The 25547-nt window shown below is 41.6% G+C and overlaps 1 protein-coding gene across 1 annotated transcript in view; it reads right to left on the bottom strand.

Annotated features, from left to right (window-relative positions):
* LOC122810662 overlaps nucleotides 1–23499 on the bottom strand; it is a 231606-nt gene extending 208107 nt beyond the window's left edge. Inside the window, exon 1 of the mRNA XM_044082231.1 lies at nucleotides 23218–23499. The gene's annotated coding sequence lies outside the window, so the exon portion shown is untranslated. The remainder of the gene's footprint in view (nucleotides 1–23217) is intronic.
* Nucleotides 23500–25547: the final 2048 nt, after the last annotated feature.

Below are 25547 nucleotides of genomic sequence, written 5' to 3'. Positions count from 1 at the left end.
CATTCTTCCTGTATAGATATGGACCCTTTAGGGAGTGAGAGGGGGGTAAAGTTAGCACTGAGAGGGGGGTAAAGTTAGCACTGAGCCTATCTGTCAAGATGTTGGCAATATCAGTTGGTTCTATAATTTTTATGCCATTGTGCTGTAACTCAGAGCAGATCTGGGTGTTGCCATTGAGATTCTTGACATAGCTATATAATGTTTTTTGTGGTTGTCCCTAGAATCAGTGGCAATTTTGTTTTCATAGCTAGCTTTGGAGGATCTTATAACGGATCTCAGCTTCTTACTGAGGCTGACCAGGCAGCTCCTCCACGCATGAGATTTTACTCTCTTTTGCAACAGTTTCTTCCTTCTGTTGTAGAGTTTGTTTATGGTAGAGGACCACCAGATCGGCTTCCTTTTTTGGAGGATAGCATCTTGGTTCTGTTTGGGATAGCATGATCCATGCACTTGTGTAAGTGCTTACAGAGTGCATTCGTGTAGGATTCAGCAGTTGTAACTGTATTGTTCATCTGCATGCGTGTCATGAAGTTCACCACTTCTGTCTTAAGCATGAAGTTGGCTTTGAAGAAATTGTTTACTGTGGTTTCCTTAATGGGGGGTGGAATGTAGATATCTAGGGTGATTAGCTTATGGTCGGATCTGACCAATGAGGAATTGACTTCAGGTGTGGAACACCAGTCACTCGTGTTGGTAATGACTAGGTCTAGGATATTGTCGCCCCTTGTGGGGCTGTGGATAAGTTGATCCAGGGCACTGGAATTTATGAATTCCAGAAAGTGTTGAGCGAAGGAGTTGGTACATGAGTAGTTTTCCCAGTTAATGGTGGGGTAGTTGAAATCGCCCATTATTAGGGTGTTTGGTTAAACCCTAATATTTTCCAGTATATCAAGAAAAGAGGAGTGTGAATCCTGGGGCATGGTGGGGGATCTTTAATTGCTGTTTTGTCCAGAGTTAGCTGCACTTGGATAACCTTGGATGCATTATGCTGAGCAACTAGACTGGAGGTGTGGATATCCTTAATAAATATGGACACACCTCTGCCTTTGGTGTTCAGGTCCAGGTTAGGTGGCCGAAATGTGTCATATGAGTTAAGCCTGGTAATGCAGGGGTGCTCTCTATAGCCTTGCACCAGGTCTCAGTCACTGCACAGATATCAATGTTCTCCATTTTAAGGAGTGCCTCGAGTGAGTGCGTTTTGAGATTTAGACTTTTAGCATTGAGTAGCATTACCCTCAGTTTTTGCTTGCCTGTTCCTGTTAGGGTGGTGAATTTGTCATTTGAACCTTGCCTAAAAAAGGCACTACAGGGTGGTAAGAGCCTTAGCCAGTATCCGGAATCCCAGGCCATTTCTGGCAAAGCATCATGGTCTGTCAACCATGTCGTCCCAGGCAGACAGATATTGGATCCCCTTAGAATGACAAAACAAATGACATTCTTATCATCTTAAAAAGTTTTGACTACATGCAGTTGTGCTTTCAGTTCCTCATCTGAAGAGATATACAGTTTTAAACCATTGACAAACAAAAGATGAGAAGTCTTTATGCTTTCTTGCTTTCTGGAAGCCAAACTATAGCCGTGCCCTAATCTGTAAGTAGACAGCTTAAAGGGTTAAGGTCAGTACAGAATAGCAGTAGTGACAGGGAGTCACCCTGGAATATCCCCCTTTGAATTTTTATCCCTGGAATAATAATTTGGTCTTTATCATGGCTTAATTGCAACGTGGTCTGCCAGTGTTTCAAGGTCACTGCAATGTAATCAATCAGTGTAGTGTGTATCTTATATATTTTAAGTACTCTTTTATCCATGGATGTGGGATACTGTCAAATGCTTTTTTGTAGTCAATCCATACCATACTTAGATTCTTCCCCTTTTTGCAGTTCTCCACTATGACTTTATTTAACAATAAAAGATCCTTTATTCTATGTGGCTATCTTTTATTTTCCTTTTGATCTATTGCCATAATTGAGTTTTCTTCTAACTGACTATAGACTCTGTCATCATCATTTCGGGTGCATAGTTTTACGTCGTTGGAAGGCAAGTTACTGGTCTATAATTTTTAGGGTAACTTGCAGGTTCACTCTTAAGTAGGAGGATTATATTTCCTGTTGTTAACAAGGCTGGTGTCTCTTTGGGGTGTGCATAGAAATAGTTCTTACTCATGTCTAAATCTTCGTGCAAAGATGTTAATACTTTTAGCCAGAAGCTAGGTACTGCATCTGGGCCTGGGGTTTTCCAGTTAGAGACTTTTCTTAACTTTATTTCAATCTCTCTGGCTGTTACTTCGTCTCGTTTCATATCCTGTACCTTTGAACTTCTTATTCTTTCTTTTATTTCTTCTATCCATTTAGCATCTTTGTTAAGTTCCACAGGATCTTCATTGATACTTCTCCATAAATGTATTATTTCTTCTTTTTTGGGTGGTCTTTCAATTCCTTTTGCCTTGTTTCCCCAATTCTCTGTACAACTTTTTGGGGTCATCAATAAATTGCTTATTTTGTAATTTTACTTTATATTTATCTGCATATTTTCTAATTTTTTTCTGCCAGTGCTGAGATTTTTAGTTTATTTGTGATAGTGCACGATAGATCCTGATCTGTTCTAATAATGTGCATTGCTTTTATCACATCTATCTGAGTATTTTTGTTGATCTGTTCCCTCTTCTGTAGTCTTGACACTTTGTCTTAATTGCTTTATAGTTTTCTCTATCTGATACTTCCATGACAGCATTCAATTTCTCCCCATCCTTTCCTTTACTACCCTGTGTTCTTGTGGTAGAACATTACCTGTTATTAATTTGGCTGCACAGTGATATATCCTGTTTACTTCTGTTATATTGCATGGCTCTCCCTACTTTCCTCCTCAGGAAACAAACCAAAATCCTCAAACCCATAACCTATAAAAACATCAGGGATAATTGTAACTTAACCCCAGACATGCTAAACAGCATTCTCCACCAATGTAACTGGCTCCCTCTAAAAACCCTACACCTAGATCAGGCAGTGAAATACTCGAATAATATATTTATCTCAGTTCTAAATTCCATAGCACCTTTAAGAAAGAGAAGAATCAAATTAATCTACGCACCATGGTTAAGTCGGGACACAAGAGCCCTCCTCAAAACCAGAGACAAGACCTGGAAGTAATGGAAACAAGACAGCTCTGAACAAACCAAACAAAAGTACAAACAACTTAGAAACCTAGCCAAAATACAAACTGAACAGGCCAAACAAAACTACTTCCTAGGCCTTCAAAACAAACAAGCAAACAACCCCCAAAAGTTTTGGCATTCTATCAACTCATTGCTAAAACCTGGAACAATTGCTACCTCCCAGCTTAACTCTCACTTCATAAACTCAATTCAGACTCTATCCAACCAGCTAACAAACACCAATACCTCATCTCACACAGCCACTAGAAACACTCCTGACAATACTACAAACCAACCATCCTTCTCCCTCTCTCCAGTCCCTACATCAAAAATTAGAAACCTGCTCCACAAACTAAAACCTACCACACTAGCTGCTGACAGTATACCCACTAACTTCCTAAGAATAGCAGCTGACTCTCTTGCTTATCCAGTATCAATCCTAATAAACAGGTCCTCCATTCAGGAAGCCTATGTACCACAACTATGGAAAATATCCTACATTATACATCTTCACAAAGGAGGCAAATCTTACGATTTTTCCAACTACAGGCCAATAGCTATTCTTTCCCCATTATCTAAGTTCCTAGAGGTATGCATACACTCACAAGTTATGCAATTCCTAGATACAAGCATCTCTCATCCACCCAACATGGTTTCTGCCCTCACCATAGTACAACTTCTGCTCTACTCTCTTTCATCAACCTGGTTAATTAACATAGAAACAACAACAAATATGTATCTACTACCTTCTTAGACCTCTCAAAAGCTTTCAACATGGTCTCACACCCTAAATTACTGGACAGCCTTCATTTTCTATCCTTTACTTCCTCTACCATCTCCTGGTTTAATAGCTACCTATCAAAGAGACAGCAATCTGTACAATGGAATAATGAGCTATCCCCTCCTCTCCCCAACTCAATAGGGGTATCTCAAGGCTCTATACTTGGCCCACTACTTTTCACGATTTTTACAAACAATCTATATACCTCCTCTAAGCAAGCCTCACTAATTCAGTATGCAGATGATTCCACTCTCATCTGTGCAGCCCCATCTGTCAATACCCTCCAACAACTAGCCCAGGAATCTTTCTCTGCTATTGAAAATTGGATCACCGACATCCAACTTATACTTAATCCTAACAAAACCAAACTTCTGCTGCTCACACCTAATAAAACTAAATCCTCCCTTTCCACTTTCTCTATCTCATCTAGGAATGGCACTATCATATCTCCATCCACTCACACAAAACACCTAGGAGTTTAAATAGACAACAACCTAGCATTTGATCTTCATATAACACAAACTATTCAAAAGGTTCATAAGAAAATGGGAACCCTATTATACAGGCACAAAACTTATCTCACAGAAAAAAGCACATATCACTCTAGCTCAAACACACCTCCTATCGACACTTACTTACGCAGCACCTATCCTAACCCACACTAAAAAATCAGATCTGGATAAGTTAGAAGCATGCTACAACAAAATAGCTAAATTTGCCAATTCCCCCTTTAGAACTCATCACTGCTAAGTACTAAAAGAAATTCAATGGCTTGAATTTCCTAGCTTACTACCTTACCAACAACTCACCTACGTCTTTAATATCAGAAACCACCCAGACAAAACTCCAGCCCTCTGTCAGCTAATAACCTCCCACTCTTCCAGTCGCCCTCTACGTTCTTCCAATAAACCCCTGCTCAGTGTTACTACTGCTAACCACACTGCAGGAAAAGCCCTTTATTTCCACATCATAGCCAAAAAATGGAATGATCTCTCCACCAATATAACCTCCACAACAACAAATGCAAACTTCAAAAAAATCACTCAAATCTCATCTCAGGACAACTTGGATTTGCCCATGTATCACATGACAATCCCTATACGTTTCTTCTATCCTCTATCAATCTACTCATAGTTTCATAGTTTCATAGTATAGTACTAGGCTATCTGCCCTGGGGCATTTGTAAGCCTAGCCATAGTGATGTGGCTTTTGCCACCCCATGAAATGGTACAAAAATGTACAGAATAAATCTAGAATACTGTGCCTCTGTCTAGTAGTAACACAGTGAAGGTCCCCTTATATAATATAATTAGTTTACTGTGCCCCTGTAAGTAGCTTATTTCTATCACTTGCTTGGCCATATATCTGTTCTGTAGCCATCCCACATGCTGTTTGGAGGTGCTGCCATTCTTCTTCGACTAAGTCTGTTTCCTCCTCTATTTGTCTTGGGGTACTTGAGCACTGAGGAGTTTCTTGTTCATTCTCCCCATTTAATTGTCTTCCATTTATGGATGAGTTCCAGATGGAAACATTCAGCATGGTTTGGGGGAAAGACCCCCACAGAAGCATAAGTAGATAATGCAAAGGCCAGAGATAATGCATTGGCCGGAGGTCAGGATCAAACCTTGTACCTTATGCATGGGAGGCGAATACCTTAAACATCACACGATATCTATGCACATTGAAATACTGACTCTTATCATATATCATATTGTTCTTTCTGCTCCCTTCTATACATACTTACTAAATCTGTAAGCAGTTCTTACTACCTTTGTGAAACTCTCTCTAACTGTAACTTTTGTCCTGCAAAACCTGGTAACTACTGGAAACCAAACTCTGAATATATCTGTCTAAACCCTTTCACTGAACCCTTGTAAATATTTTTCAAAACTGTATCTTAGTCTTGCACTGCAAGTTTAACTACAGTTAACAAAGTAAAGAATAACTACTTGTAAATACATTTGTACCTGTTTTGTATGTATATCTCTAATTGTACAAATGTCTTCTTAATTGTGGAGCTTTTCTCCCCGGGCCTCCACTGAAAATGGACCTGGTCCAGCTGGATTTTCCCTGTTAACAAATGTAAAATAAATAAAAATAAATAAATAAAGCTCTACGGACAGTCATAATTACTGTGTTCATTTGTTTTATCAAACGTCTGCCTTTTTGGGTTTTATTGACCTTCCGCAGTTTATTTTTTCATTGATCTTAATATATCTATCTGGGTCTACTTCTGTTCGTTGAAACCGCATTTCACTGAATTTCATTTCACTTAACCCAAATCCCTGAAAGCTCAAATTACTGAAAACTCATTTCACTGAAGTACTGGCACTGTGTAGACTACTGTAAGGCAAGTAAAAGGTATATGCCCTTTTCCCTACTGTAGTGCAATTGTGGAGTTAGTATATATAGTTAGCGGGGCCCCCCACATTGGTGGGTGTGGGTGGGTGTAGCCCCCCACCTAGTGTGGGTTTAAACTGTCTTCTGGAAAGAGTTGGTCACTGGTGTTGTAAGTGTGCATGTCTATAGTTTAACATGTAGAGTTTTGAAATTCAACACTGTAAATTTTTGGTGAAATATAATATAAACCCAAACTAGGTGGGGTCTATGCCCCCCACATCCCCCAGTATAGGCGACTGTGCCTCCCACACCCCCTATTTATACTTACTCCAGGACCGCACTACAATGGGGAAAAGAGCATATACCTTTTACTTGCCTTACACTACTCTACACAGTGCCAGTACTTCATTGAAATTAGATTCAGTGAAATGAGTTTTCAGTAATTTGAGCTTTCAGTGATTTGGGTTAGGTGAAATTAAATTCAGTGAAATGAGTTTTCAACGAAAAGAAGTAGACCCATCTATCTATCTATCTATCTATCTATCTATCTATCTATGTCTATTAAATCAAGCAACTCTTCTCTTAGCTTATTTTCTTCTAAACTGAGGGCACATTTTTTGTTTTCTATTTCCTGTGGGCGAACTATAGAAAGTTTTATAGCATCTTCCTATGGCACATTCTCTTCAATCCAAACGAAATGCTCTGCACGTAGGTTCCGCGCGGCTGGAAAGTACCAAGTATGTAAACCAAATGGCCAGCAGTTAATGTGTCGAAAAGAGCACAAAAACAAAAAATAAAGTCAAATAGCTTTATTAAACACAGACACAGACCGGTTTCGGCAAATCCATGCCTTCTTCAGTGTAAATAAATAGACATACATCCTTGTTCATAGCATACATATTTATAAATTACCTCCACCAATGAAACCATAGTCTATTCCAATAGCTTATGAATATGCATAAGCAAATAAAGAGATGCGTGACATATCTATAAAAATAAAATGATATTGTTGTTAATAAAGGTAATAAGATCCTGAACAGGTTATACTCAACCACATAATAACCCATATAATGACCAGATGCCAAAAAATAAAAAAAATTGATACACATGTATAGTACAAAAATTAAATGGAAATATTACGCTTGTAAAAGTTTTACTATATATATGTAGGGTGTGACTATTGTATTCCCTATTTTTTTTTTAAAAAAAAAAACCTAAATCACAATATTAAATGCCAGTGCTGACAATGACAATATAGCAATATATGTTCCCATTGAGAAATATGGTACTAACAATGAATAATATTCGCAAAAAAACTATATAATACATATATATCATGATAGAAGATCAATTATAAATGGTCATTAAGGCCAGGAGAAAAAAGTGCACCCAAGGTGATAATCCAGTATTTCTCTTTATGATCTAATATGCTGTGCCAACCTTGGGTGTTGCTTCTGTCCCCTATGATTCTGTCAATAATCATGAAAGAGAACTGGGCATGATCATGTTTCAACACATGTCGGTACAGGGCATTGGTTTCCTTCTTGGTCTTGATATCACTGCGATGCTCATTAATGCGGGTTCTAAGTGGTCTGGAGGTTTGGCCAACATAAAAGGCCGAACACCTACAACTAGCCAAATAGACAACCCAATTACTGCTGCAATTGCCAAAAACCTTGCAATCAAAAACTTTGCTAGTGTTCTGACTTGAAAATTGTTTTGATTTGTTTACCTGTTTACAGGAACCACAGTGGCCACAAGGAAAGGTGCCAACCAATTGGTCGCCAGATATAGTTAATTGCTTATAAATGGCCCCACCGCTCTCAGTATGTTTAAAATGAGAAAACAGGGACCCCAAAGTTTTGCCTCTGCGATAAGTGAACTTGCATTCAGAACCCAAAATAGTTCTCAAATAATCATTCTCTTCAATTTCATCCTGTGTCATCCATTGCTCAGTCATATTTATTTATTTATATTTGTTGACCGGGAGTGTCTGGACTGGACGTAGGTCCATTTTGGGTCCATATGGGAACTCACTGGCCTATCATTCCTCAACATTGACTGTGTCACAATTGCCACAGTTTCCTGTTCCTTCCCTTACTGTCCAGCTTCAAGTGGACTCTTGTGGAAAGCTCCAAAATATTTTCATATGGCAACCGACCAGTTGCTTCCCACTCCACTGGTTTCTCCTTAATTTGGATGCCCATTGATCTATCCTGCTGTGGTGCTTTCTGAGTAAGATTTTCTACACTGAATCCTTCAATTAACAGGTACTCCATAACCTCAGTTTCTATTTCTGGAACTTCTCCTTTACTGATCTCCTTTTCTACTTTTCCTCTTTGTCTTCTTATTTTTTGTATCGTAAAGTTTCAATGTCCAGATTCCTTTGCCTGTATTTCTCTTCAAATATCTTTTGTGTTGATCTTTTTGTACTGATTAATTTTGCTTTCTGCTTTGCATAAATATTACACCATATTAAATCTCTTTTTCTTTCCCATGTCAATATTTCTTCTTCAGATGTCTCCTGATATTCCTGTTTCTCCTCATTTTGGGGAGTCGTTCCATCATGTTATGATGTAACTTGTGTTAGACTTTCTACATCAAATCCTTCACTTTGCAGGCATTTCATAACTTCAACTTCTATTTTGTTTTAACTTCTACTTTACTAATCTTCTTTTCTACATTCCCTCTTTGTGATATATTTTTTTTCATTGTGAAAATTTTCATATCTGGATGCCTTTGCCTGTATTTCTGTTCGAATATCTTTGGGGCTGCCTTTTTTGTATTGATTAATTTGGCTTTCGACTTTGCATAAATATTGCACCATATCAAATCTCTCTTTCTTTCCCATGTCTATATTTCTTTTATATACTTTTCAAAACTCTGTAGGTTTTGTTGTTTATATTTTTGCACTTCCTCAGATGCTTCTTTTTCCAAACAGATCAAAGAGTCTTGGTCTATATACTGTTTTTCTCGAATCTGTTGTATTAATGAACATGAGTTTTTATTTGAAGCCTCTTGACAGTTTTTTTTTCTCGTGGAAGCATTTTTCTTTTCTCTAATTTCTCTCTTAACCTTTTTGTATATCTTCTGTCTGGAAATTCTGGGCTTTTTCCATAAATGTAACAATACATATTTTTTTTTCTTATCCTCAATAGTCCACTCTATCGTCTTTATGGCCTATCAATTTTTGTGATTTTTGTGGATTGCTACTTCTTTCTACAACAGGGGGGCCATCCTCCCTCTGGGCCTGGCCTGGCCCAATTGTAGGAATGTTTCTGTATTTTGAGGATTCTACACTGTCAGTTTTTCCAGTCCTGGCACCAGCTCGCCTACCAGGATTGGGCACTTTTTTATCGTGGGTCTTGTGCACCCCACTATCTTTTTTAATTTTTGACCTATTTCTGTCCATGATGTATGCTATTTAAAATACAGTCTATATATCAGTGTAGTCTTGGTGAGATTTTGTGAAAAACACAGTCCACCTCGTGAAGGTACTCACCAAGACTTGAGGATGAATTCAGATTTCAGGAATACTACTCTCCTTTGCTTACTGACTTATCATCTCTCCATCTGGACCCCTTAATCCCCAGCTGCGAGAGTTTCTCTAAGATGCCTAAATGGGGATTGTGTCAAAGGCCTTGGCTAAATCAAGATAGGTGATATGTATTGTTTTACCCTCATCAGGGCTTTGGTGACTTTCTCAAAGAAGTCCACTAGGTTTAATAAGCAAGATCTACCTTTGAAACCAAACTGGGTCATGTCAAGGGTTTGAGGGTCACCTATGTCCTTGTGGATAAGTTTCATGATGATTCTTTCCATGGCCTTGCAGATAATGCTGGTTAAGCTCATGGGTCGATAGCTCCCAGCATCAGTTGATGACCCTTTTTGTGCAAGGGGATTACTGTTGTTGTTGTCCACTCTGATGGGACAAAGCCAGTTTTTGGGCTATTGTTAAAGAGAGTGCCAAGTGGCTCTGCTAGGTCTTGTTTTAGACTGTTTAGTAAGCAGCCTGGGATGTTATCTGGTCCCACAGATGCCATGTTTTTGGCCTTGAAGAGTGCATGTATGACCTGTTCTTTGGAGCTACTCGGCAGAGGAATGGTGTCAAGAATGCTTTGGGGTATGTCTGGTGGGGACAGGAGGATGAAGTTATTGTCAAATCTGTCAGCTAGCAGGTCGGCAATTTCCTATCACGTTATTGAAAGATGAAAATAGCGAATGCTATTTAAATCAGCCCCAAAACATCTAAACATGAAAATACTGAACATTCAGAACAGCAAATTTTTTCCTGTGGAAAAAATTTGCTTCTCCGAAACACATACACACAACACAAGCACATCAAACAAACAGCAAACACACACATACACTTAAATTCCTACATCTAACGCTACACTAAACTAAACATACACTACTATCTATCCACTTACCTTAACCCAAACCCTAACCCTAAGGTCCGTCACTATCGCACACTCACCTAACCCGCGCCCTAACCCTAACTCACTTAAACTGCCCCTAACCCTAAATTCTGTCACTATTGCACACACACCTAACCCGCGCCCCAATACTAACTCACTTAATCTGCCCCTTAACCTAACGTACAAACAATCACACACTTACCTGAACACAACCCGTAACTTTCCACCACAGCGAAGCCACAGAAACGACCAACCAAATTCTTTCCTGAGGAAAGAATTCACTGTTCTGCAGCTTCGCTATTCTTAGCGTTTGCTGAATAGTGTTCGATATTAGAACATTCAAAGTTTTAATACTTCAATGTTCTGATACAGATCCACATTCCCTTTAAGGTTTGGGACGTAGCTAAAGAATGCCTTATGATTGTCTTTAGCTAGGGATGCTAATTTAGACTTGCAGCTATCCTTAGAGGACTTAACAAGATATCTTATTTGCTTGTTCAAGCTGTAGAGCTTATTCTTCCTCTGTTTTTTTAACAAAATAGCTGAAAGAAACCAGTGGTTAGGTAAATACTGCCACCATCAGCAGCACACTGGGTAGGGAACTGATTGCACAACTAACTATAATGTGGTTAACAGACCTCTGAGTACCTTTTAACTGTATAGCAGTTAGGGAAACACTACATGTCAGTTAAAGTAGACAGCGCATCTCTGCTTGTCAGACTAGCACTGGATACTTCTAATTTTTTAGAAAAACAGAGCTTGCTTTAACTGTAGTGTTGCTAGGATACAAATGTGCACTTTTAGAAGAACAGTGTTTTTGAGGAGACAGTGTCTGCTTTTAACCATACAGTGGGTAGGAACACACTGTGTACTTGAATTATACAGTGTATAAAGAATGACTTTGTAGTTTTAATTTGACAGTAGAGAGGCTACGTAAGAACTGAATGTATTTAGTAAAGACATGTTAACAAAGACACAAATGCTCTCATTAAACTGCAAAAATATGAATAAAGCAAATTAGTCAACTAATCCAAGCCATCTTGCCTAGGAATTATACCCAGTGCAGAAATGAATGCAAAAGGTCAGCATTACTTATTTTTGTCACCAACAAAATTTGGTGCAAGCTTAGAACAGTCGATATGTTATCCAACAGAGAGCACTCACATTTCATTCTGTTTCATACATTGTACTGTTTCACCTGCTCTGATTTTATTACACCTTAACAATGACTTTGGTATTCCCTTCGGCTTAACCATTCTACTACGGCAATAACTACGGCTGTTAAAGATCTTAGCTTTGTGCTTATACATTTTTCTTCAACAAAGCCACTGCAACAAAACTGGGCAAAGGGTTACCAGGTCTAAAAACACATCTCCCTACTTGGATAGCTTTCATTAGCAAGCTTACAGACTTTCGTCTCGTATCTCATACTAACAACCTCTCCCTAACAACTTCAGGAGTCCCAGATCTGTAAAAGTCTGCTACAATAGCACCAGTCTCAAAACCATGTGATGCAAAGTCATCTTAAACTACATGCCCATCACTTTTAAGTACACAGTTATCAAAAATGTTAGAATATTTTGCTTTAAATTTGCTTTAAGCACATTTTTAAACTAATGGATGCCTCTGACCTGAATAGTATGGCTTCAGGGAAGATTTTAGTAGTAGCATAACTTTGCTTTCAATTACCAAAAACATTTTACAGAACCATGGGCCTTAAGGGTCAACAGGAACCTTTTTCTTGACTGGATCAGGGTCTAGGACTCTGGGTTTCATTTTTTTTTATTCAACAGCGCACTTCTTACCATAGTCAAGATTTGTCATTATGGTTTCAAAACTATTTCTCTGACTGTTTCAACAAGGTTAAAGCAAGTAACCCATTTCCAACCACTAACCAGTCTTCACTTCAGTACCTCAATGGTGATTTTCTGCTTTCCTGCTCTTCTCTCTTTTCATTAATCTGATTACTGATTTATATCACCTTAGATCTACTTTACATCACAATGACATATCCTTCTTAGATATTACAAAGACATTCTGCTCATAAGAAAGAGCATTTAGGGTGACTAATTTGTGGAAGTTTCATAAAAAATAAATAACACTAGCTCAGCCCAGCAAAAATAAAGGATGTCTTGAACAAGAGCAAAGCTGACTACAGAACCCCATGCCTGACTGCATCCTTCCCTAATAACATTCTAGTAGGCATGGTGATCTCATTGAGAAACTAACCCTGTCTGATCCTCATATTGCATTCTTATTATCAATAGAAGTGGACTCAGATAAAGCAGTGCTCCCTATAGCATCAGAAGAGCAGTTTCTTTTGAAAACATAACTGGTCTTGGCAGTAGTTTCATTCTCTGGCTTGAATCTGAACTCCCCCACTTAAATCTTACCGTTTGTCATGTTATACATTTCTAAGCACCTCACTAAAGAATGGTAAGCATATGCTTCTTTCTCTAAATACATAACTCCACACACTCTCACTAACCTTAGTTGGTTGCCTACAAAATTCAGCACTAAACGCTAAGTATGTCACTAGACTAGACTTTTAAATTATTTCATTTAAACTTTTATTCCCCACTTCCCAGCTCTCTCTACAGGCACACTGTTCTCTATGTTATAAACACCTTCACCACCTTCTGTGGAACACTGGTCCATGAATTACACATCTATAGAGTCATTAACCCTGCTACATGGAATAGACTACCTCTTCCACAAAAAACACACATTAATCCAGCTTTCTCCACAGCACTTCTTAAAAGGAATACGTAGATGTGGCCATCACTACTTTCATAATCTCTCTGCTCCCCTTGACAAATATAAAAATCAATTGCCCTGGCACAGTTCTCTCTTCTGGCAGGCACAGCACTTAATGACTGTTTTTGCTGAATTTTCTGCACAATAAAATATAACTTTTAGGCATACCGAAAATTATATAAGCCATCAGCTTTTAATTAAGAATTTACCATTAACTGTAATGCTTAATCTGAAAATAGTATGATAATGACCAGTACATTTATGAGGTATTCAGGCTTAAAAAAATATATATATATATTTCCTGAGGGTTATTGCAGGAAGACTAACAAACAGAAAGAATATAGCCAAATTCTAGTAAAAAATACTTTGCGGCAGGAAGCAGCAGTTTGTCCATCAGATAACTTACCAAACAGAATTTAACATCACTAATAGCCACTAATCATTTTTTCAATTAAAAAAAAACAGTTAAAAGTTATTTACAGGGTCAAATACTTTTTAAGATGTGGCCCTGGAACATAAATGGCATATTCAGTACTATAAAGAGGTGTACAGTATTTTATGTGTTTAAAAGTCGTGCAGATCTAACACTACTCATTTAGACTGCCTTTCTGTATCCCCACCAACTCCCCATCCCCATATTTTAGCTTGTTTACAAGAGCACATGCCAGCCACTGTTCCTTTTCTCATACCTGATTATATGGCAAATGTGATTAGTGCTAGGCAGACTCTGCCTGCAGAACGGGCCCCTAAAATTGAGCCCATGCTATATCAGTTCAGCCATCCCCAGTTACTACATAACATTACACCTGAATCTTTGTGCTGCTCCTTTCCTGCTCTCTTTAATCCCCCATACTGCTACAGCTACAGCTGTGCATCAGTTAATTTCTGCCCTACCTGTGCCATTGAACATCTGCAGGCAGCACAGTTCATTTCTGCCTTACGCGTACCATTGACTTCCCTACCTGTGCCATTGAACATCTCCAAGCAGACAGTTCATAGGTAGGACCTAGGCTATCGGCCCTAGGGCCCATACAAGCCTAGCCAAAAAATGTACCCTGGCTTTCGCCACCCAATAAAGTTATTTTCCTGTGCCCCTGTCGAGCAGAGCCACAAAAGTGATCCCCGGGGTGATTTTCCCATTTCCCATCCAATCATCAAGATTTTTCTTGAAGAGTGCTAATGTGGAGCTCTGTTTGACATAGATAGGTAGTTTGTTCCAGAGTATGGGAAGTCTCTGGGACAGGAATCTATCCCTCCAGCATGTTCTGTTTATTGTGGTGACAAGGTTTAGGTCCCTAGAGCATGTAGAACGGAGGGATTGGGATTTCTTTAAGTGGAGCATGTCCAATAGCTCTGGGTTTGACATAGCTTTGTATGTTAGGCAGAGATCGCCCCTGAGTAGGCGATATGCGATGGAGTAAAGCTGTAGTTTTTTGAGACGGTCAGCATAGGGCATCTGTTTGAGGCCAGTAATCCTCTTTGTGAGGTATTTCTGTGGTCTTTCCAGTTGTTGTAGATGTCTTGTGAGGTACATACCAAAAGGGGCATTGTACTCTATAATGGGTCTAATGAGTGATGAGTAGAGGGGAACAATGACCTCTTTTTTTCTGGATGAGAATCCTTTTGTGATGAGATGAGCCACGTAGAAGGATTTCCTGACCACTGTGGCGATGTGATTATCAAATGAGAGACTACTGTCCATCTGTGTCCCAAGGTCTCTTATCACATTTTCGGCATTAAGTAGACTACCAGCTATGTGGTAGTTCATGGGTACAGAGTTTTTACCAAAGGGGATGACAATACACTTTTTGGCATTGAGCTTCAGGCTATGGCTTTGACACCAGGTATCTGTCTCAGTGAGGCCCTTTTGTAGTTTGTCCACATCGTTAGGAGTTATGATTATGGCTCCTAGTTTGCAGTCATCTGCAAACTTTGTTCGCCAAAGACCTTCTGTGTTGGCCTGCACTTCAGAGAAGTAGATACCAAACAGGAGAGGACCCAGGACTGAACCCTGTGGTACTCCACTTGTCACTGGTCTGATGTTGGATTTGGAATCCGCTACTTTCACAGTGTGGGTTCTGTCCGTGAGCCAGTTGGCAACCCATCTTGTGACATAGGGATTTATACCTAGTTTAGTGAGCTTATCTATAATTCTAGAGTGGGGGATGGTGTCGAAAGCCTTGACAAGATCTAGATAAGCTGTGTGAACCATTTTACCCTCATCTATGGCTTTGGTGACTTCTTCAAAGAAGTCAATCAGGTTTAGGAGACATGATCTGCCTTTTACAAATCCAAACTGGGTAGGGTCCAGAGTTTGGAGATTACCAATGTCTTTGTTTATGAGTTCCACGATGATACGTTCCATGGCCTTGCAGACCAGGCTCGTCAGGCTAATGGGGCGGTAGTTCCCGGGGTCCGTCGTGGCTCCCCCTTTATGGAGTGGGATAACCGTCGCGGTGCGCCATTCAGTGGGTGCAAAGCCTGAGGTGAGGCAATGATTGAATATGGTACTTAGGTAGGGTGCCAGTTCATTCTGTAGTTCATGTAGAATGCAGCCTGGGATATTGTCAGGTCCCATGGATGCTGTGTTCTTGGCTTTGAAGAGTGTGTTTTTTACCTGTGCAGCCATGATTATAGGAACTTTGCATTCTTCCGGTATAGAGATGGGCCCTCTAGGGGGTGAGAGGGGGGTAAAGTTAGCACTGAACCTATCTGCTAGGATGTTGGCAATATCAGTTGGTTCTGTATATTTAGTGCCATTGTGCTGTAACTCAGAGCAGATCCGAGTGTTCCCATTTAGATTCTTGACATAGCTATAGAATGCTTTGTGGTTGTCTAGAGTCAGTGGCAATTTTGTTTTTGTAAGTAGCTTTGGAGGATTTTATGAGGGATCTCAGCTTCTTACTGAGGTTGACCAGGGAGTTCCTCCAGTCATGAGATTTTACTCTTTTTTGCAACAGTTTCTTTCTTTTGTTGTAGAGTTTGTTTATGGCAGAGGACCACCAGATTGGCTTCCTTTTTTCGGAGGATAACATCTTGGTTCTGTTAGGGATAGCATGATCCATGCACTCGTGTAAGTGCTTATAAAGTGCATTTGTGTAGGATTCGGCAGTCATACCTCTATTGTCCATCTGCATGGGTGTCATGAAGTTTGCCACTTCTGTCTTAAGAAGTGTGAAGTTGGCTTTGGAGAAGTTTTTTACGATGGTTTCCCTAATTGGGGCTGGGGGTGGGATGTGGATATCTAGGCTGATTAGCTTGTGGTCGGATCTGACCAACGAGGAATTGACCTCTGGTGTGGAACACTGGTTTCCCATGTTGGTAATGACCAGGTCTAGGATATTGCTGCCCCCTGGTGGGGGTGTGAATAAGTTGATCCAAGGCATTGGAATTTATGAATTCTAGAAAACGTTGAGCAAAAGAGTTGGTACACAAGTAGTTTTCCCAGTTAATGGTGGGGTAGTTGAAATCGCCCATTATTAGGGTGTTGGGTTGTACCCTAATACTTTCCAGTGTATCAAGAAATGAGGAGTGTGAATCCTGGGGCATGGTGGGGGGAAGCCCTACCTATGCCACTGACCAGCTGCAGGCAGCACAGTTAATTTCTGCCTTACTCATGCCACTAACCAGCTGCAGGCAGCACAGTTAATTTCTGCCCTACCCGTGCCACTGAACATCTGCAGGCAGACAGTTCTTTTCTTTTCTGCCCTACCCATGCCAGTGAACATCTCCAGGCAGACAGTTCTTTTCTGCCCTACCCGTGCCAGTGAACATCTCCAAGCAGCACAGTTCATTTCTGCCCTACCTGTGTCATTGAACAGCTGCAGGCAGAGGTTCATTTCTGCCCTACCCATGCAAGTGAACATCTCCAGGCAGCACAGTTCATTTCTGCCCAACCCATGCCAGTGAACATCTCCTGGCAGTACAGTTCATCTCTGCCCTATCCGTGCCATTGAACAGCTGCAGGCAGAGAGTTCATTTTTGCCCTACCCATGCCACTGAACAGCTGCAGGCAGACAGTTCATTTCTGCCCTACCTGTGCCACTGAACAGCTGCAGGCAGCATTGTTCATTTCTGCCCTACCTGTGCCATTGAACCTCTATAGGCAGACAGTTCATTTCTGCCCTACCCATGCCATTAAACTTCTGTAGGCAGCACAGTTCATTTCTGCTCTAACCGTGCCATTGAACAGCTGCAGGCAGCATAGTTAATTTCTACCCTACCCATGCCATTGAACAGCTGCAGGCAGCACAGTTCATTTCTGCCCTACCCGTGCCATTGAAAAGCTGCAGGCAGCACAATTCATTTCAGCCCTATCCGTGCCATTGAACAGCTGCAGGCAGCACAGTTCATTTCTGCCCTACCCATGTCATTGAACATCTCCAGGCAGCACAGTTCATTTCTGCCTTAGCCATGCCAGTGAACATCTGCAAGCAGCACAGTTCATATCTACCCTACCCATGCCATTGAACATCTGCAAGCAGACAGTTCATATCTGCCCTGCCTGTGCCATGGAACATCTGCAGGCAGACAGTTAATTTCTGCCTTACCTGTGCAACTGGACAGCTGCAGGCAGACAGTTCATTTCTGCCCTACCCGTGCCATTGAACATCTGCAGGCAGACAGTTAATTTCTGACCTACCCATGCCATTGAACATCTGCAGGCAGCACTGTTCATTTCTGCCCTACCCGTGCCATTGAACATCTGCAGGCAGACAGTTAATTTCTGCCCTAACTGTGCCACTGAACAGCTGCAGGCAGCACAGTTCATTTCTGCCCTACCCATGCCATTGAACATCTCCAGGCAGCACAGTTCATTTCTGCCCTACCCATGCCAGTGAACATCTGCAAGCAGCACAGTTCATATCTGCTCTACCCATGCCATTGACCATCTGCAAGCAGACAGTTCATATCTGCCCTACCTGTGCCACTAAACAGCTGCAGGTAGACAGTTCATTTCTGCCCTACCCATACCATTGAACAGCTGCAGGCAGCACAGTTCATTTCTGCCCTACCTGTGCCATTGAACATCCTCAGGCAGAACTGTTCATTTCTGCCCTACCCATGCCATTGAACAGCTGCGGGCAGCACAGTTCATTTCTGCCCTACCCATGCCATTGAACAGCTGCAGGCAGCACAGTTCATTTCTGCCCTAACCGTGCCATTGAACAGCTGCAGGCAGCACAGTTCATTTTAGCCCTACCCGTGCCATTGAACAGCTGCAGGCAGCACAGTTCATTTCAGCCCTACCCGTGCCATTGAACAGTTGCAGGCAGCACAGTTTATTTCTGCCTTACCCATGCCAGTGAACATCTGCAAGCAGCACAGTTCATATTTGCCCTACCCATGCCATTGAACATCTGCAAGCAGACAGTTCATATCTGCCCTACCTGTGCCACGGAACATCTGCAGGCAGACAGTTCATTTCTGCCTTACCTATGCAACTGAACAGCTGCTGGCAGACAGTCCATTTCTGCCCTACCCGTGCCACTGAACATCTGCAGGCAGGCAGTTCATTTCTGACCTACCCATGCCATTGAACATCTGTAGGTAGCACTGTTCATTTCTGCCCTACCCTTGCCCGTGCCACTGAACATCTGCAGGCAGACAGCTTATTTCTGACCTACCCATGCCATTGAACATCTGCAGGTAGCACTGTTCATTTCTGCCCTATCCGTGTCATTGAACATCTGCAGGCAGGCAGTTCATTTCTGCCCTAACTGTGCCACTGAACAGCTGCAGGCAGCACAGTTCATTTCTGCCCTACCCATGCCATTGAACATCTCCAGGCAGTACAGTTCATTTCTGCCCTACCCATGCCATTGAACATCTGCAAGCAGCACTGTTCATTTCTGCCCTACCCGTGCCATTGAACATCTGCAGGCAGACAGTTCATTTCTGCCCTAACTGTGCCACTGAACAGCTGCAGGCAGCACAGTTCATTTCTGCCCTACCCATGCCATTGAACATCTCCAGGCAGTACAGTTCATTTCTGCCCTACCCATGCCAGTGAACATCTGCAAGCAGCACAGTTCATATCTGCTCTACCCATGCCATTGAACATCTGCAAGCAGACAGTTCATATCTGCCCTACCTGTGCCACTGAACAGCTGCAGGCAGACAGTTAATTTCTGCCCTACCTGTGCCATTGAACATCCGCAGGCAGAACTGTTCATTTCTGCCCTACCCATGCCATTGAACAGCTGCAGGCACCACAGTTCATTTCTGCTCTAACCGTGCCATTGAACAGCTGCAGGCAGCACAGCTCATTTCAGCCCTACCCGTGCCATTGAACAGCTGCAGGCAGCACAGTTCATTTCTGCCCTACCCGTGCCATTGAGCATCTCCACGCAGCACAGTTCATTTCTGCCTTACCCATGCCAGTGAACATCTGCAAGTAGCACAGTTCATATTTGCCCTACTCATGCCATTGAACATCTGCAAGCAGACAGTTCATATCTGCCCTACCAGTTCATTTCTGCCCTACCCATGCCACTGAACATCTGCAGGCAGACAGTTCATTTCTGCCCTACCCATGCCATTGAACATCTGCAGGTAGCACTGTTCATTTCTGCCCTACCCGTGCCATTGAACATCTGCAGGCAGACAGTTCATTTCTGCCCTAACTGTGCCATTGAACATCTCCAGGCAGCACAGTTCATTTCTGCCCTACCCATGCCAGTGAACATCTGCAAGCAGCACAGTTCATATCTGCTGTACCCATGCCATTGAACATCTGCAAGCAGACAGTTCATATCTGCCCTACCTGTGCCACTGAACATCTGCAGGCAGACAGTTCATTTCTGCCCTACCTGTGCAACTGAACAGCTGCAGGCAGACAGTTCATTTCTGCCCTACCCGTGCCATTGAACATCTGCAGGCAGACAGTTCATTTCTGACCTACCCATGCCATTGAACATCTGCAGGCAGCACTGTTCATTTCTGCCTTACCCGCGCCACTGAACATCTACAGGCAGACAGTTAATTTCTGCCCTAACTGTGCCACTGAACAGCTGCAGGCAGCACAGTTAATTTCTGCCCTACCCGTGCCATTGAACATCTTCAGGCAACACAGTTCATTTCTGCCCTACCCATGCCATTGAACATCTGCAAGCAGCACAGCTCATATCTGCCCTACCCGTGCCATTGAACATCTGCAAGCAAACAGTTAATTTCTGCCCTAATCGTGCCACTGAACATCTGCAGGCAGACAGTTCTTTTCTGCCCTGTGACAGTGAACATCTCCATGCAGACAGTTCATTTCTGCCCTACCCGTGCCAGTGAACATCTCCAGGCAGCACAGTTCACATCTGCCCTACCTGTGTCATTGAACAGCTGCAGGCAGAGGTTCATTTCTGCCCTACCCATGCAAGTGAACATCTCCAGGCAGCACAGTTCATTTCTGCCCAACCCATGCCAGTGAACATCTGCAGGCAGCACAGTTCATCTCTGCCCTATCCGTGCCATTGAACAGCTGCAGGCAGACAGCTCATTTTTGCCCTTCCCATGCCACTGAACAGCTGCAGGCAGACAGTTCATTTCTGACCTACCCATGCCATGGAACATCTGCAGGCAGCACTGTTCATTTCTGCCCTACCTGTGCCATTGAACATCTATAGGCAGACAGTTAATTTCTGCCCTACCCATGCCATTAAACTTCTGTAGGCTGCACAGTTCATTTCTGCCCTACCAGTGCCATTGAACATCTGCAGGCAGACTTCATTTCTGACCTACCCATGCCATTGAACAGCTGCAGGCAGCACAGTTCATTTCTGCCCTACCCGTGCCATTGAACATCTTCAGGCAGCACAGTTCGTTTCTGCCCTACCCGTGCCATTGAATATCTGCAAGCAAACAGTTCATTTCTGCCCTACCCATGCCATTAAACTTCTGTAGGCTGCACAGTTCATTTCTGCCCTACCCGTGCCATTGAACAGCTGCAGGCAGCACAGTTCATTTCTGCCCTACCCGTGCCATTGAGCAGCTGCAGGCAGCACAGTTCATTTCAGCCCTATCCATGCCATTGAACAGCTGCAGGCAGCACAGTTCATTTCTGCCCTACCCGTGCCATTGAGCAGCTGCAGGCAGCACAGTTCATTTCTGCCCTACCCGTGCCATTGAGCAGCTGCAGGCAGCACAGTTCATTTCAGCCCTACCCGTGCCTTTGAACATCTCCAGGCAGCACAGTTCATATCTGCGCTACCCATGCCATTGAACATCTGCAAGCAAACAGTTCATTTCTGCCCTACCAGTGACATTGAACATTTGCAGACAGCACCCGTGCCACTGAACATCTGTAGGCAGACAGTTCATTTCTGCCCTACCCGTGCCATTGAACATCTCCCCTACCCGTGCCATTGAACATCTCCAGGCAGCACAGTTCATTTCTGCCTTACGCCTGCCACTGAACATCTGCAGGCAGACAGTTCATTTCTGCCCTACCCGTGCCATTGAACATATGCAGGCAGCACAGTTCATTTCTACCCTACCCGTGCCACTGAACATCTCCAGGCAGCACAGTTCATTTCTGCCCTACCTGTGCCACTGAACAGCTGCAGGCAGCACAGTTCATTTCTGCCCTACCAGTACCATTGAACAGCTGCAGGCAGCATAATTTGTGCCTTCCACAGTTATTGTCTCCTTCCTGGATCAGCCTTTCTAGTTATTGTTTCATGAACTCTTCTCACCACTACTGACAGCGGCTTGCATGAAATGTACTCCACAGGCACCAATGCCTTCTAACACACAGACAGCAATGGATGACATGTCTTTTTTCTCCTTATTCTTGGTTTCTGTCATGTTAAGCTACCTTAACCTACCATAACTCATGTGTACTCAACTTTACACATAAAGCTCAATAGGTATCACTACTTTTTGAAAGAAGTAAACAGCAAAAGGAATCAGATATTTACTAAGATAACAACTGTGCAGTGGTCACCGTTTTAAACAGAGGCCAGGCAGCTACATGAGCCCTCTCGTATTATAACACAGTTCCAACTAACTCAAGTTAATGAAATACAACAGCATCACATTTTACTGCTGTCTAAATTCCACTGTTTTCGTACACTTGAGCTGCACCCTGCACGCTTCAGGAAAAAAAAAAAAAAAAAAACAGGAAGCACTTAAGTTTCATTTCTTCTGATGTGAAATCTAAAGAGGTTGCAAGAAATCCTAAGAAAGGCACACATAACAGACAGATTTACACAGGCGTCAGAAAATGGAAACTTCATCCTACATCTCTGAAAAAAAAGTCAGACATAACTCTCAAATACAGTCACTAAAATACTCATTTACTTACTAACAGTCACCCAAGCCCTTTGTTATTTACAAATGGTACTCTGTAAAACGAATAACCCATAAACCCCCACTCTTCACTACTACATTTTAGACTTTTCCATAATAAACAATCCCAGACAGCAAGAACCTTTCAAGGGTAAACTTTAAACCCATTCAACCTACAGTCCCAGAAGATTATTATTCTGGTAGTTTCATCTGAAATACCTGCTGCTCCTGTTTGGAAAACAAACCTGCCTTTCAAAGATCACTATACTAAAGCTTCACACGTAAACGATAGCATGTATATATGGACTTCAGGCTGGCCCAGCTACAACTGGTGTCTGCAGTTAGTGTTGGATCTCTCTTTTTCCCCTTTTAGATTACCTTTGTCATGCCATAAACAACAGAGTCTGACAAACTAAGACAAAGCAGTAAAGAATGCTTCCTCTATCTATTCCAAAGCTCTCAATAAAGAAAGTGTTTATTTTCTGTACCTTTATAACTCCTTAATTCCAAGTTTTCTGGTATCGTCTGAAGAAAACTGCAAGCCCTTGTACTGAAGCACCCACCTACAGTACAGAAAATCTTCACAGGGGCAGGGCTTGAACAGCAATTGTGAAAGTGAAAGGAATGTTTTAACTACTTCCAGCTCAAGCCATGTCTAACAAGCATTACGTGGATTAATGAAAAGCAAGAAATTGCTGAATTTGGTTTTCATAGAAGAAATGTACCACATCAATCCTAGCGCACATTCTACCCTTGTATACTTTTGTAAACTGATCTACCAGCTATAAACTTCAGAATGAAAACAGTGTATGATTTGCCATGTGATCATGGAGTGATTATTGTCAGGGGCAGGACATCTGAGTGCTGTCTCATTGTTACAAGTAATATAAAACAGGAGGAGGAGGAGTGCAACCGTTTTGCAGCTGTAAAATACCCTAAGAATGGAAAGAACATTTTATCTGCACAGGATTTGAAAAGCAGACCTTTTGCTTTCATTTTGAATTCTTTGATCTTATATAACCCACCTACAACAAGAAGCAACAAATGATAACAGTGTGAATTCTGGAATATTCCTGACTTTGCATGGTTGTGTATATGTATGTATGTATGTATGCATTTATTCATTCATTTCTTTGGAACACCTTGGGTAGATTGAACCATTGGATTTCTGCAGCTCCTCAGAAAATACCAGGCAGTCTACTTTTACTTCCAGTTTTAAAACAAAGTTCCGTACTATTCTGAGTTAATTTCCGCTGGTGATCTAACTATATATAATGTGTGTGTGCACGGAAGAGAGTCAGACAGTGTATGTATGTGTGTGTGTGGAGGGGTGTGGATGTGTGATACCTCTCAACTTATTAATGCAAGACATCTGGACAAATGCTAAAGTAATGGGTGAACAAAGGCCCAAAAACAGAGTCAAATTTTAAATATTTCTCTTATAAACATAGAAAGTTGCTAGAATAACAGGATTTGTGTTAGCATGCATATGCTGAAGAATATGAAATCTGAAACTCAAATGCATGTCATTATTTAGTGACTTCTATCGTCAATGATTTGCAACAACACATTTTATGAGAAATGGACCAAAAATATGAGGCAAAAATCTAATCTTGGCATTCTTTGAAAATCTGGACAGTTGAGATGTGTGTGTGTGTGTGTGTGTGTGTGTGTGTGTGTGTGTGTGTGTGTATGGTCAGATACATAGTTTCATAGACATTCCAAGGCCACTGTGTCTCATGACCATTCTTGTCTTGTCAGTATCCTCCCCTTTCTCCAGGAAAGCCATGCCAGTGAATCCTGGAGTGAATTTGTGGATACCTATAAAGGTCATTATCTTTAAAGGAAGTCAGTAAGTTGCACTGCTTACCATGAGTCATACCTCTCAACTGTACAGATTTTCGCAGAATGCCCAGATGTTTGCCTCATATTTTTGGTCTGTTTTTCACATAATTGTGGTTTTCTAGGAAATCACTGACAAATCATTGGACTGAAGCCAGAAAATAATGACAGACATTTGAGTTTCAGATGTCATACACTTCAGAAAACTCATACTAATGTAAAACCTGTTATTCTATCAACTTTCTAAATTTGTAAGAGCAATATTTAAAACTTGTCCCTATTTTTGGCCTTTGTCACCCCATTATTTAATTAAGACTTTGTCCAGATTTCCTGCTCTATGAGATTGAGTATGTTCCAGTGGTTTGGGAGGTACTAGGTTATAAACCTCGTCCTCCATCGTATTTTATTTAGCTGATGGTGAAGATTTAGGTCCCTGGTTCCAGTACTGGTGGAGATCCTGGACTTGCAGAGAAACAGCAGGTCAAGGATAATTGGGTCTCTAATAGTGTGGTACGCGAGACAGAGGTCTCCCTTCAAAAGTCTGTAAGACAATGAATAAAGGGATAGAGTTTCTAGCCTCTTTTGGTAGCTCAGGAACTTCAGGCTTATTTTTAGTTGGGAACCACTAGGGTCTTTTTAATTGTTTAATATGTTCAATGAGGTACATCCTAAAGCGGGTATTGCACTCAATAACTGGCCTGATCAATGTTGAGTATACAGGAGCAATTACCTCTTTAGACTTTTACAATATTCATTTGGCAATCAGCTGGGCTAAATAAAAGGATTTCTGACAATCATTGTTACATGACAGTAAAAAGAGAGGGAGCTATCAGGCAAAGTACTTAGGTCCCTGACTACATTTATGTTTTATAGAAGTCTGTTGTCAAAGTATGATGAAGGGCTGGGTTGCCTACCAAAAGTAATGATACTACACTTATTAGCATTTAGTTTGAGCCCATTTTAGTGCACTAAGAAT

This window comes from Protopterus annectens, chromosome 9.part0, assembly GCF_019279795.1.
Source record: "Protopterus annectens isolate FY-2018-M chromosome 9.part0, PAN1.0, whole genome shotgun sequence".
NCBI lineage: Eukaryota > Metazoa > Chordata > Ceratodontiformes > Protopteridae > Protopterus > Protopterus annectens.
This window is presented reverse-complemented; position numbering and strand designations above follow the sequence as displayed.